The sequence below is a fragment of the Grammomys surdaster genome, unplaced genomic scaffold (genome assembly GCF_004785775.1).
Source record: "Grammomys surdaster isolate TR1022 unplaced genomic scaffold, NIH_TR_1.0 185, whole genome shotgun sequence".
In the NCBI taxonomy this organism is placed as follows: Eukaryota; Metazoa; Chordata; class Mammalia; order Rodentia; family Muridae; genus Grammomys; species Grammomys surdaster.
Window position 1 is genome coordinate 2,033,201 of NW_021604630.1, and position 14,642 is coordinate 2,047,842.

Genomic DNA, 14,642 nt, shown 5'->3' on the forward strand with positions numbered 1-14,642 from the left:
AGAGAGAGAGAGAGAGAGAGAGAGAGAGAGAGAGAGAGAGAGAGAGAGATCCATGACCACAAAAAAGAATAAGCTGACTTCTGTCACCCATCCTCCTGGCACAGGAAGCTTTAAAGGGTTTAGAGTGAAAAGAATCTGGGTTTGGACAAACCGCTGGACTCTCCTGGACCTGTTTCCTCATTTGCAATAGACACAATCACTCTGAGGATTAAATAAATAATGTATTGGAAATTCTTAACTGCTAACCAGTAAACGCCAGGCAGAAGGGGTTGTTTAAACTTGTGTGTTGGGTGGGAAAGCATGGGTTTTGAGAGATTCTGGGAACTAAGATTTGGATCAAAGGTCTTCCAAATGCAATCCCCCAAAGAATGGTGTCCATCTTTCTTTCCATTCTAACCAATCCCTTCTCTTGGTAATGGGCTTCTGCTGGGCAGGGCAGGGGCTTTTCTCTCCCCGCAGCCTGTCACACTGTAGTGTTTGTTCTGCTTCCTTCCTTTCCTAGCAGATTAGATTGCTGAGTCCTACCCCGCTTAACCAAGACAGACAAGAAAGTGAAAGTAAGACGGCCCAAACTGTTCCTGGGGGAGAGACCTCACAGGGACAGCACTGTGTCCAGCCCAAAGTCCTAGCAACTAAGCCCTTGGAAGGGACAGAATAAAGAAAGCCTTCTTGCTTTCTGAGACCCAAAAAACCAACAGTGGTCTATATCCAGTTCAATCCGAGTCATCCAGCCTGCAACAGGGACATCGCCCAGATGTGCACCTGTATCACAGCAAGAAATCAAAGAAGTATCAGCTGGATCCACACATGGCCATGCTCCTGCTACTTGGTCTGTCTAGTGTTCTAGCACATGCAGCAAACACCTGGGAGGAAGGCAGTCCTGCTCTTCCGGGGTTTGACAGACCAGCTAACCCTTGTCTCCCTTCCTCACCCCCTCTGGGGCTGGAGGGCAGGGAGGTGGGGTGAGGGGACTTCCAAGGCAAGCTCTCTGTCACTGAGATACACTCTGATGTTCCTTTCCCACATTTGCAGATTCGATTTAGCAGCAGCCAACAACCAAACCCTGTGTGTGTTCCGGATTGATTTCGTCCCCCAATAAAAACCCAATCTGAAGAGATCTGAGTTCAGCTCACTGCGATGACATGAGGGAGATTGCAGGCCCTACTTCCTTTCACACAAGGGAGACCCAGCAAGCACTAAAGTAAGGGAAGAGAAGGGTGTGCCGTCACTGTGCACCAGACAAGCAGGCAGTTCCCAAATCGACCTCTTAGAAATTCACCAGCTATGAGGTGGGCAAGGCTCTCATGTAAGCCAGCTAAAACTCCACTAAGGTACTAGAAATCTGTAAAAAGACATCTGCAGATACAGCCAGAGGACTCATCAGTCTAAAGACAACAGCTAGAGAGAAGTCCCGTGACCCAACTGAGGCCTCACTGTTCTTCTGTTTCCTCTCAGTGATGGCTTTCATTCATTTGCTCAACAAACTTTACTCTTGTTAGAACTCTGGCTAAACTCTGCCATGCCACTGATTATACTATAAATAAATAAATAAATAAATAAATAAATAACCTCCTCTGGCTTCTTCGAACACCAGGGGCTCCAGCGTGATGTTTTAGGCACTGTGCATAGCCAGGGTCCTTCACTAGTTTGACAGCTCCCCTAAAGTCCAGGTTCAGCTGCTCGCCCACTGCTAACTTAGTAGGTCTTATTACCAAGTTATTATTATGAACAAGTCACTAGATGCAACCAAGAAGAAGATAGAAACTTCTACTCTTCCCGTGTCTCTCGCTTCGCTGTTGCTCAAAGCTTTGTACTCCTCCTGAGGTGGGGGTTGGGGGAGGCGACAAAGAAAGAAAGGTGGGGAGGGAGGACTGCTAATCAAAGACATTAAGAACACTAGCACAATTTTGGAACTTTAGCCCCTACTGCTAAACAAAATGCTGCTAGGAGCCACACTGGTTCGGTCTCCCCCGTGCTTCCTCTAGTGTTTATGCTCCTCTGAAAAACTCTTAATTGAGTCCAATCGGGGACAGAAGGAGTAACGAACGGAAGATGCCCATGAAGGAAGGAAACCTTAAAGGTGAAAGGCTCGGGGCACGGCTGCCCAGGGCAGAAGGTGAACCAGGGTGCCCTGGTCATGCCCTGATACTGTTTTTTTCTTCCCACACGACCTGGCCCCATCTCTTCTTTCTTCTTTTCTTTTCCTTTTAAATTTTAACGGCATAGTCTCCAAGGCTGAACAGAACGGGGAAGCGCGGACGTTAAAGGGGACAGAAGGCAAGCTTCCCCTCAAAAGGGTTACCTAACCTGGCACCGACCTACGTTTTCCACCAAGTCACCTCCACTGCCAGGAATCCCAGAAGCCCATGGCGGGAGCAGACGAAAGGAGGAGTTTCCCTGGGGTAACATTCTAGGCCCGCCAAGTTAAAAAAAAAAAAAAAGAGTGAGAAGGAGAAGGAGAAGGAAGAGGCTCCAGCACCCAACTCGTGCTCGAGGGACTTGCCTGGGACGTTCTCTGCGCTCCTCTCCTACCCGCTGCCCGGGCAGTCCTTGAGGGGCTACTACCCCTGTGCTTGAACGCCGGAGAAGTTTCACCCGCTGCAAACGTGAGAATATGCAGCTCCGCAGGACGCCGCCCCCACACGCCCCACCCCACAGCCCGACCCCTGGCGGTGGCGACCTTGGTCACCCTGGAGGCAGTGCACTGGAGGAGGGGCTGCATTTGGGGCTTTCCTGGGAGCTAGGGAGGTGGCCCGTTGGCCACCTCCGGTTGCAGTCCACCACCCGGACTGGCGCCACCAAGCCCAGGAGCCCCGCTCCTCTTTGCCCGCCGCGTCCCGGCCCTTGCGCCGCGCGCCTCTCCGCCCGACTTACCGCGCTCTGCGCAGCAAGGGTCGCATCGGGTCCCGGGGCTCTGCGCCTCGGGGCTGCGTCTCCCGCCTGTCCTGCGGCACACTTCTCCCCTACCCTCAGCTGTCCTCCAGGGCCGTCTCTCTTGACTCTTTTTTCCGGGTTAAGTACGTTTCGCATTAAAGCAAAACCCAGCCCCGGATGTGAGTACAATGCTCCTCGGGCCTCCAGGGGGGAAGAGAGGGGTGCGGAGACCTCGAGGGGACAGCAGCGGGGGGTGGCGGGGTGGGGGGAAGAGGGAGTTGGTGGGATGTAACCCAGCTGCAGCAGGTGTCCGCGCTGGGGTGCTCGACTGTCACGTCCCGAACCTACCTCTCCGCGCGGTGCAGCCCGTCCAAGCCTCGGCTGCCCAGAGGGCGAGGGGGCGTTGAGTTTAGGGGTGGAGAGAGGTGCAGTGCACCCCGGGAGCCCAGAGGGTCGCCAGCTCCCTAACCCAGCTTGCCTGGCTCTTCTCGGAGCACAGAGAGAAGTGGGAAATAGAAGCTAGATTCGATAGGTTCAGCCTAGGGTGACCAGACAGAACTCCTGCGCCCTCGGCCTGCCACCACTCAGCAACCCGTAGGTATTAATCCGGTGCCGGTGCCGATGAGGAAACCGAGACTCCAAGACGTTAGGTAACTTGCCCTGGGTCCCCAGTCAGTAGAGGGCAGGTCTGTCCGGTCTAACGCAGGCCTCCCTCGTGGAGACATTGACATTTACATATAAGTAAAGCCAGGCGGACAGCATCCGAGACCTAAATGTAGTGGATTCAATTTTACGGTAAAATTGTCAGCCCAGGGACCGAGCACCGAGAGATACGGCACTGGGGGGATGCTGATGTAAGCTGCGTGGGTCCAAGGAGTCCTCGGAGGGAGTAGGGAGAAGCTCGCCCCCGTAGGCTCTGCAGGACCAGGCCTGGATTTGCGGGTGGAAAATACAGTGCAAGGCAAAGGCAGCATGGTAGTATAACCTTGGGGGCTGAGGACCGCAGCAGCCAGGTGAGCCGGTGAGAAGGCGGGATGGCCTGCAGCACACGCCCCGAAAGCGCCACAGATGAAACCGCAGGCGCTTCCTCTTCTATTTTGATAGCCAAAGTGAAAATAAGCCGCCCAATTCGCTCAGGTGTGAAAAAAAGACGTTTGCTTTAGAACATTTTGCTCTGAATGAGGAAGGAAAAGACACGACGCGGAGGACAGCCATTTCCCTTGAAATAAACATCAACGTCAATTTTGCACGTTCGTTTGTGGCGGTCTCTTGCCCTGCCTTGGACTTCAAGCAGCACTGCTCTAAGCCGACTCCCATCCCTTAGGCGTCTGGTGACCCGTGACCCCGCTCAGTGCCTCCGTTTCTATATCTGGGTCAAGTGAGTCAATTCTTGCAGGGTTTCTTCCCTACACAAGGTGCTGTGTAATTTTTTTTTTTTTAACGAGATGGTCATTTTTACTGTAAAATAGAGACTGCTGTAAACCATCAGCTCGGGTCGAATTTGCTGAATGAGTGCTGGCCAAAAATCCCGCTGGGATGATAGCTTAGCAGCAGTGCGGTCGAGCATCAGATTTCATGGTATGGTTCCTATTAAAACCGATAAAACTGCTCCTTTGGGGCCTGCCTGACTCATCCAGTCACAGACCCACAAATATTTTCTAAGCACTACTGTATTAGCTGCCTGGGAGGCAGAGAAGCCAACGGCCTCAGTTTCTACCATAGACAAGGTGGGAACCTGTATGTGCCCTTCTGGAAGGCAGGGGACTCTGCCTTCAATATTCCAGAGAGCCTCCGTAACAGGAAGTGATTCTCACGGACTGTAAGCTGTAGGTCGGTGAGCTTTGAATGAGCCTTAGTACAGTTGAGGTCAGCTTTACTCCCTGGGGGAGAGCAAGAATGGGAGCTGAGGACCGGTCATAATTCAGGTCATACTTCACCGGGAGCCTCGTCACTGCTGCCTCTGTCCGCAGCAGGGACTAGATGATCACTTCTGCATGGAAACCACTTCTGGCGTCCTGGTTTCCCGTGCTTCTCAGATAACCCCTCCACGTCCTCTAACAAGCACCTTGGAGCAGGGCTTCAACTTCACTTGCGGTTGTCTGTCTCAAAATATACACATACCAGAAATGACACCATTTTAACCAAGTGCACACGTGGTGACACCTGACATATTGTTCACCTATAGCCACTGTACAGTTCCAGACAATTTCCATCCTCTCCCTCTCTCCTTCCAGCCTTGAGTAATCACTAAGTTGCTCTCCACCAAGTCTACATATTTGGGACATTTCACAGGAGGGAAATCACACAACAGCGGGCTTTTGTATCTAGCCTCTTGGGCATTTGGCATCTCTTGATAAACTCATTTTGAAATATTTTCCTTGTCTTGACTTTATGCATCTGCTTTGTCTCACCGCACTAAACCAATGATGTGAGTTTCATCTGTAGGGAAAGGGATGTCAAAAACCATTTCGGGGACTTCCCTGGATCAGAGCAACATAAAGTTCCAAAATCTGATGAAGATTTTGCGGCTAGTTAGTGGTCTCAATTAGCTCCAGAATACAGGGCTCAACTACTAGAATCTTCTAATAGAAAAACATCCCCTGAAAACTGAAGATATCTAGTAAGGACCCTAAGGAGCCCTATATGTAACCCAGTTGCTTTGTTCTGTACTTTCTATCTTTAAAGCTAATGGCTGGTGACCCAGAGAGGCTAATGACACTGGAGTGGTGGTGAGCCAGTGTTCCCTCCAGGGAACTGTGCTAGTCTCTGCCCTCAGAGGTTCCTGTTATCAAGGTATTGAGCTGCAGCTGGGGCCACTTGATGAGGCCAAAATCAATTCACTTAGTCCTCTTCAAAACAGTGAGTTTTGCCCAGAGATGAACTGCTTTGGGGCCATGTAGTATACTTCCAGGAGTCTGTGGCCATTTTTCTAGGCAGCTACTACTTGTTTTAATAGCAGAGTGCAAAAAAGTACTGCACTGTCTCTGGGATTGCTCAAACTACTATTATTCTACTCAGTTTTTGAACCAATTATCATCATTTTCCTTTTCAAATACATTCTATTTTCTTCTTTTCTAGGCACTTACTGATAATTTATATATATATGTATATGTATACATAATTTATATATATTGTGTATATATATTGATATATACATATGCACACATATATGTATATGTATGTATATGTACACACATACACACACACATATATATATATATACACACACACACACACACACACACACACACATACATTCATGTCTTACAATGACACTGAGTTCCAGGAACCATTATTGCCCCCATTTTTTGTTGAGATGACTATTAACAGTTCAACAATGAGGCCCAGGTACATAGCTTAGCACAGATGCCACTTGGTTAAAATGGTGTCTCTCATTGACTCCTGAATTTGCTGATTCAGCTAGTCTAAGCAAACAAGCTTTCCCTGGGAATCCCCTGTCTATACTTCTCAAGTGCTGGGTTCATGTTAGGTCACAGCGCCTACCCAGGTCCTCAGCAAATTTTAGGACTGGAGAGGTGGCCTAGTGATTAAAAGCACTGGCTACTCTTCCAGAGGACCTGGGTTCAACTCCAAGCACCTACACAGCAGCTGAGAACTATCTCTAACTCCCGTCCCAGGGGATCCAACTGCCTCACACGGACATATAGCCAGGCAAAACAGTAATCACACACTATTTTTAAAAATAACAAATAAGATTTTGTGCGATTTAAAAGTTCTATGAGATGGAAAGTCACATCCAAGTCCTGGGGTCACCCCATTGAGAGTGACAAAGAAGAGTTAGCATAACAGATAGAGGCACACAAAGAAAGGGAGCGATTTGGGGGAGACTGGACAGCTGCGGTTACAGAGTCTACAGAGACAGGACCTAGTGTAAAGGTGAAAGGAGGATTTGGGGCCAAAAGTGACCAAAGAGGGGCCGGGCAGTGGTGGCGCACGCCTTTAATCCCAGCACTTGGGAGGCAGAGGCAGGCGGATTTCTGAGTTTGAGGCCAGCCTGGTCTACAGAGTGAGTTCCAGGACAGCCAGGATTACACAGAGAAACCCTGTGTCGAAAAACCAAAAAAAAAAAAAAAAGTGACCAAAGAGGTGACAGTTCAGTTGGTAAAGTGCTTGCAAGGCAAGGACCCAAGTTTGTAAAACTGGACACAGCAGTTGGGTGCCTATAATCCCAGCACTGAGGATTCGGAGAGAGAAGGATCCCTGAAGCTTGCTGGACATACAGTTTGGCTGGATCAATAAACCCCACGTTCAATAAGAGACCCTTTAAGGGAAAAAAAAGTACAAAGTAATTGAGGAAAACAAATGACATCAACCTGTGGCTTCCACACACAAGTGCTTATATGCACGCACGCGCACACACACACACACACACACACACATTAGTGCAGTAGCTCACACACACACACATAGAGAATGCTCAGAAATGAAGTGTGGTGTACAAGCCCTGGTGGGGAGCACGGCTGACCAGTTCCGAAGAAGAACAGGAGCACATTAGTTACTTTCTTTGGTTGTTGTGAGACAAAGCCTAACAAAAGCAGCTCAAGGAAGAGGGATTGGCTCACAAGCAGTATGGTCCCTTTGCCAAGACAGTCATGGAAGCAAGAACTTGAGGAGGAGGCTGGTCACCCTGCACCCCATAGTCACAGCCGAGAAGGGTGACTGCTTATTCTCGTTCACTCTCTCCTGTTCAGCCTGGGACCACAGCCCATGGGCTGGTGCTACTCGTATTTAGACTTGGTCTTCTCACTTCAGACTAACCCAGACAGGCAGGCCCGGACGTTTGTTTCTATGGTGACCCCAAATCCCACCTTGTTGACCGTTTTCAAACCATCCCATGGGTGCAACGCGAGTGTAATGAAAAGAACAGGGAGATGAGGAGCTACGGGGTCCCCCAGTGCTGAGCCAAGGCTTCGGCAATCGCTACTTCGGGCTTCTTGAGCCACCGAGGGTCCCTAAGCCAGGAAGGACACAATCAGAAAGAAGCAGGAAACAATCTCATAGCTGGTGATCATTTAGTAATAGGACTCCAACATCGAGCGACAAGAGTTCGACTCCCCGTCTGTCATTAACTAATGGGACAACCAAGGGACCAGTTACTTCCCTTCTCTACGTCTCTGCAGAACAGTCCTGTCTTTCTTATACCATTAATGGGCACCAGTGGGCTTGTGCTTTTAGGGTACATGCTGTGTGCGGAGGCTGTCAGGGGCTCTATGTGCAGCTTGGCAGCAAAGCACTTACCCAGCATGCTCCAGGCCCTGTGTTCCATCCTTCAGGCTGCACAAAACAAATAAAAGTCAGTGTTGTGTCTTGCATTAAAATCTTTGCGCTGTGAGCTGGGCACGGTGGCACATACCTTTAAACCAAATGCTAGCGTTTGGGAAACAGAGGCAGGCAGATCTCAGTTCAAGACCAACCTGGGCTACAGGGTAGTACCAGAATAGCCAGGACTAAATACACAGAGAAAACCTGTCTAGAAAAACAAAACAACAACATCAAAAACCCTTTGCAGTTCACCCTGAAACTTTTCTACAAAGAGCCAGCTGTTTGCAAACACTTAGGGAGAGAATAGATTGTTCATCTCATTTGACAGGTGGAAGAGTATAGTTTTTCTTCCCATTTTTGGAAAGAAATTTCACTCTTTAGGGCATATATTTGGTGTTTCATTTTACAGTCGTGAACACATTATGTTCACAGTCTCATGGAGATGAACTTGCAAGTGGGCTCAGTTACTTTTATACATTTGTTTTTTCAATGTTTTCATAGAACCCACTTTGATCACACTCTTCCCCTCCCCCACTCCTCGAAATTCCCACACCCCTACCTACCCAGTGTTATGTTCTTTCTCCCTCTCGCAAATAAAAAGCAAAAGCATGCAAAAACATTAACAAAAAAAGCGTGCATGCACATACATGCACAAGCAATCGCGCGTGTGCGTACACACACACACACACCACGAAGTCTGATTTGTGTTGCCTGACTATTCCTACCATGAAATGTGGTGGATATACACCTAACTTTAGAGAAAACCGATTTTCCTCTTCCCAGCAGGGACCAGTTGCAAATGTCTTCTTGGTTAGGGGCGGGGCTGTGTCCACTTCCTCTTCATGCTGGGATCCTGTCTGGTAAGAATGTGGATTTGAATCTCAGACTCACACAACCAGTCACGATCTGAGCCATCAGCTCTGAATCACAGGTCAGCCATCCCAGCCCAAGTCCAGCACCATCTCTTAGTTCAAATTTTCAGAGTCTCCAGAGCAGAAAAAAAAAAAAAAGGGAAGTGGCAGAAACATCGGAAATTTCTGTTTATAACACAGGGAGACTGAAGTAAGGAACAGGAATAAAATCAGATGGAAGAAGATAAGACTTTTGTGAACTCCTGGGAGTTTATGCATGATATCAAATGTAAAATATAAACAGGATGCGTGTATGTATACACACCCGCATGCCCGCATAGATACACATATGCACCAGAATTGTTTCCTACTAAGTTTGGAAAACATAGCTACACTGTTAAATCTGACTCTAATCAAAAGCTGAGTGTTCGCCCTGTTCCCAGAAATAAATCTGTCCTTCCTATGGATTCCTGCCTGTAGAGGGCCTTTCAGTCAGCGTGGTACCTGCAGTCTACCACTGAGATGCCACGTCCTGTGACCCTGACAGAGTTTCTGGGAGGAGCTGGTCAGCTGGCTCTTTCACCAGGAGAACCAAATGGCTTCCTTACCTTCAGCCTCATGACCGTGTTTTAGGACTGTGTTTGACTTGGCTTTTCAGATTCCATTATGTTCCACACGCTCAGTGCTGAGATCACACAGAGAAGAGAGGCTATCAGTAAATCCATGTGGAGGCCACAGTCCACACCGTCAGTGAGAAACAACTTGGGACTACTTATTCCTGGAGATGCCTGGACATCAACAAGGCAAGTGACTGACCCCAAGGGTTCTCAGCACAGCACTGACAGTAAGAAAATCAAAAGGGGGTATTTGGAGACGGTAATATTTACCCTCACATAATTTTAAGAGGAAACAACTCTTGTAGGCCCTGAAAGACTCATAGAAGATTTAATTGTCATTAATGAAATACTAAGAGGTGAGACCAAATGGACCTTTAGGAGTTGACTAGGGGACTTGGGCAGCAAGGTGGTTCAGCTAGTAAAGGCACTAACCACTGGGCATGACAAGCCAGGGTTAAGCTCCAGAACCCATGATGGAAAGACAGAACCAATTCTCACAAGATGTTCTAAGACTTCCACATATACCCCACAGTACCCATCATCCCCCTCTCCAGTCAATAAATCATCATAAAAATGATGGCTCTTTGTAAAAGAGCTGATCAGGCGGAGGGGGCATTCCGGACCAGTGGACACAGGCTATTCTGTGAGTCTGAAAAATCTGCATCTTGCATAGAGCCCTCTTGGCCCCAGGTGTCCTGCACTGAGCTGAATACAGATGACATCACTAGCTATAAGACCCAGGAACAAACCTATTCATTGATTGCTCAGACTTGTGTATCCATTTGTAGCAAGAGGAAACAGCCTAATGCAGTGCAAGGTACAAAGGACGCCAGCCCCACACCTTTAATCCCACACTCAGGAGGCAGAGGCAGGCAGATCTCTGTGGGTTCCAGGCCATCGTGGGTCTAGATAACAAGATGTTCAAAACGAATAAGTAGCAAGAACAAAGTGCACAGCACTAACAGTGTAAATCAGCAACTCTTCCCACGTGCTCAGGTGTCTGCTTTCCTCTAAGCCTTTGGGTACAGGCAGAAAGAGTTGCTTAATAACATTCATTTTGTAAGAAATCACCTAAAAAATGTTAACATCAATTATCCGGGCGATGGCTTTAATGATCAGTTTTTTTTGTTTTGTTTTTATTTTAATCTTTATTTTGTTTTTTTTGTTTTCCTTAATAAGCATAAATTGTTTTCTGCATGATTATTAAGTGTTTATTTATATTTTATGTGTATGGGTATTTTGTATACATGTATGTAAGTGCTCCATATGCATGGTGTGCCCTAGGAGGCCGGAAGACACATGACATCTCCTGGAACTGGAGTGAGAGAGAGTGTGAGCTTTAAGCTTTAAGGTGGGTGCAGGGAACTGCACTTGAGTCCCCTGAAAGAGCAGTTCGAGCTCTTTACTGCCGAGTCTTCTCTCCAGCCCCAAAGGTATTTCTTTACGGTTAGAGGGGAAATGTGAATATTTCAAGTAATTCTTACTATAAAAGTACATTAATGGTCTCATAGTTGCCTTGTGGTCAAGACAAGAATAACATATAAATAGCTATGTCCTCAACTTGAAAACACTTGCCAGTATATAACTGCTCTCACACAAGCCTCCCTTCCGTTTGACTGGAAGTGTAGCTTACTTGTAGGGTACGTGCCTAGGGCAGGAGAGCCAGAGCTCATTCCCCAATTGTGGCATACATATTTAATAAAAAACAAAAAACAAAAACAAAAAACCAAAACTAAATCTCAGGCAAATTCTGATTCTCAAGAAAACTCAGGTGAATTGCTAGGGACTTGGAAATTCTCTTCAAATTTCATCATAATTGCGCAATGGTTCCAGGTGAAACTGTATTCAAAATAAGTGTGGTATGTGATTGGAGAATTGTGCCCAGTCCAACTGAACTCTTTCTTTTAGCAAATTTCAGCACCAGGAAACTAGATTTATGCTGACACCTAAGGCTGAATTCTGAGGGCACTGGAGTTGGATGCTCAGCCGGGTGTAACTTCATCCTCTGACTGGATCATCCGGGTTTCCAGAGATAACATAGGACTGTTGTCATCCTTCTGACAAAAGAGATCCAGGCCCAGGTAAGAAAGTCTGAGCAGTCAGAGTACATGGTTCCTGATTCTCAGTGAATCAAGAGGGCAGAGAAATCACTGAAGACAGGAAGACGACAAGGTATGGGGGAGGAGAGGGGAGTTAATGACTCTATCTGACTCACCCCTGTGTCCATAATGCAATGGGTAGCACAGGACAGAGAGAGGTGACCTTGAGTTCCCAAGACTGTGTGTGCTCCAGACTATGGTCTGCACTCCTAGAAGGACCTTGGGCAGGAGACTGGCCGGACTGTGTAGACAGAGCCTCTATTTCAGCTCAAAGTTTTATGTAGTTGTCCTGATGGGAGGGGGCCCTCTGGGGGGGTAGCATCACCCAAAGGTGATAAAATCAGACTTCGAGATTCACTCATGCCATTTACTTTATAACTTTTAAATATTATGTTATGTGCAATTATGTACCTCAATTTATTGATATCATTGTTATTATGTACCTACAATTTATTACCTCAATAAAACATTTTCATGGATGTTTATAGAGAAGATAAAAGCAAAAAAAAAACCCTCTGTGTAAAAGAAAATGATAGGATAATAAATAATTTTTTATTGAGATATATCACATGTATCTGAATGACTACAATGAGAATGACATGGGCTGGAGAGATGGCTCAGTGGTTAAGAGCACTGACTGCTCTTCCAGAGGTCCTGAGTTCAATCCCCAGCAAACACATGGTGGCTCACAACCATCTGTAATGGGATCCGATGTGTGTGTCTTCTGTTGAAGACAGCGACAGTGTACTTATATACATACAATATATAAATCTTAAAACAAAACAAGCAGGCAAACCGTAGCCTGTTCTTGCACAGGACTGGGTTTGGTTCCCAGAATCCATGTGAAGGCTGAGAACTGAGTTACAAGGGAGCTGATGCCCCATTCTGGGGCTCCTTGAGCATAGCATATGTGTGGTATGTACAAGTGTACATGCAGACAAAACACTCATACACAGAAGGAAGGAAGGAAGAAAGGAAGAAAGGAGGGAAGGAAGGAAGGAGGGAAGGAAGAAAGGAGGGAAGGAAGGAAGGAGGGAAGGAAGGAGAGAAGGAGAAAAGAAAGAGAGGAAATGTCTTTTTTAAAACTTAAAAGAAAGAAAACAGGGAATTGTAACTGGCCGGGTAGAGATATTCAGTCTCTCAATTGGATTATCAGACTACTGAACCAACGAACCCCAGGGAAATGCGAATTTCTTCAAGAATATCATGCCCCAAGAAAGAAAAGTACCAGCTAGAGGAAAAGCTTGTCTCCCAGAAAGAGATCCAGAGATCTAAGAACGTGCCAGGCAGCCTTCCAGGATGAGACTGAAACCCAGACCATGAGGAGACAATGTGGGCAGAACGGCACCTTGACCCTCTGTTTAAATTTTAATGTCAGCTCTGGGCCCGAAGACTCCTAAGGGCGAGTGGCTGCTGGATCTCTTTGGTCCTCTTCCCAATGTAGCCACACTGAGTAAATCTCCCTTTTCTATTTTCCAATATTAATAAATAAATAAACAAACATGCAAACCAGTGTAGTGATAACTTCTAGTACTTGGTGGGGTGGAGCTAGAAAAATGTGTGTCTGAAGATGGTCTGAGCTATCTAAACAAAACAAAACAAAATAAAATTAGGCATGTAACTATCACATGACTCAGCAGTCACACTAAGTACATTATCTCAGAGAATTTTTTAAAGACTTATTTATTCATATGAGTCTGAGTACACTGTCTTCAGACACACCAGAAGAGGGCATCGGATCCCATTACAGATGGTTGTGAGCTACCATGTGTTTGCCGGGAATTGAACTCAGGCCCTCTGGAAGATCAGCCAGTGCTCTTAACCACCTCTCCAGCCCTATCACAGAGAGTTTAAGGCTGGGGGTTACACATGAATATTTGTGGCAGCTTTCTTCATAATGACCCCCAAATAGAAAAACAGACATATCTTCCAACCAGTGGTTTTACAGAAGTTGGTATATGCACGTCACAGAAAGTTATAGCTGAATGAAAATGTTAAGAATGGAGTAATTCATTACTATACACTCGATGCAATGAACATTCAGTCAGTGATACTGAGTGGGAAAAACGATCAGAAATCCCCATGCTCTGTGATTCCGCTTATACAACAGTTTGGAATGATAAAACACAGCAATGAATAATTAGTGTTATCGTGGTCTTGTAAGTTGGGGCTGTGGGATAGGGGATCTTTGCGCTGGTTGATTTGTTCCACGTCCTACGTGCTGCCACCGCGTTATCATCTACAGTGAGTGCAGATGACAACGTTGGAGGCCAGAGCCTTCAGCAGTTCTCAACTGCCTAGTGTGGATGCTGACAAAGGAACTCAGGCTCTCTGTAAGAGCCGCAAGTTCTCTTAACCACTGAAAACCATCTTTTACTACCCCACAGCCGCGCCGGTCCCCACCCCCACCCCACTCACACCTTACCCCACCGCTGCGCTCATCCCCACTTCGCCCCTGTGCCCACCCCCACCTTACCCCACTCCCGCATCCACCCCAATCCTACTCAGAAATGACAAGGAAGTATGGCAGAAAATTATTGGAATAAAACTAGTGATTACATGACGCTGAGGGAGCTCGGAATCGAGTAATGGCTGCTAGAATTTACCCGGCCCAGTCTTGAAGTCCTCGCACAGTGGGCGGAGAGTATCTAGGGGTCGATTTTATTTTTGGTTTCTTCAGCCTAAGTTACTAACCCTGCACCCACCAACCGGCTCAGAGTGGGCAGGCTTCATGAAGAGGACTAGGAATGTCCCCAGATGGCAGGTACACCGATGCCTACCACGAACATTCAAGGTTGTCAAGGCCAGAGCTATGAGAGAGAGGTGATGTTATAAGCAGAGGTACCAGGAAGAAGCCGAATTAAAATGTTACAACTCCCCCCCCCACCATGCATGGCCCTTCTCGTGTCAGTTGGCAC

General features: G+C 47.1%; 1 protein-coding gene across 3 annotated transcripts in view; it reads right to left on the reverse strand.

Moving 5' to 3' along the window:
* Plekha2 (pleckstrin homology domain containing A2) overlaps positions 1 to 3,418 on the reverse strand; it is a 63,216-nt gene extending 59,798 nt beyond the window's left edge. The window contains exon 1 of one of the 3 annotated variants that reach the window (XM_028768138.1): positions 3,223 to 3,418. The gene's annotated coding sequence lies outside the window, so the exon portion shown is untranslated. Of the gene's footprint in view, positions 1 to 2,503; positions 2,619 to 2,874; positions 3,123 to 3,222 lie in introns of those variants that run through there. The other 2 variants (XM_028768135.1, XM_028768136.1) reach the window with 2 other exon arrangements.
* Between the last annotated feature and the right edge of the window lie 11,224 nt (positions 3,419 to 14,642).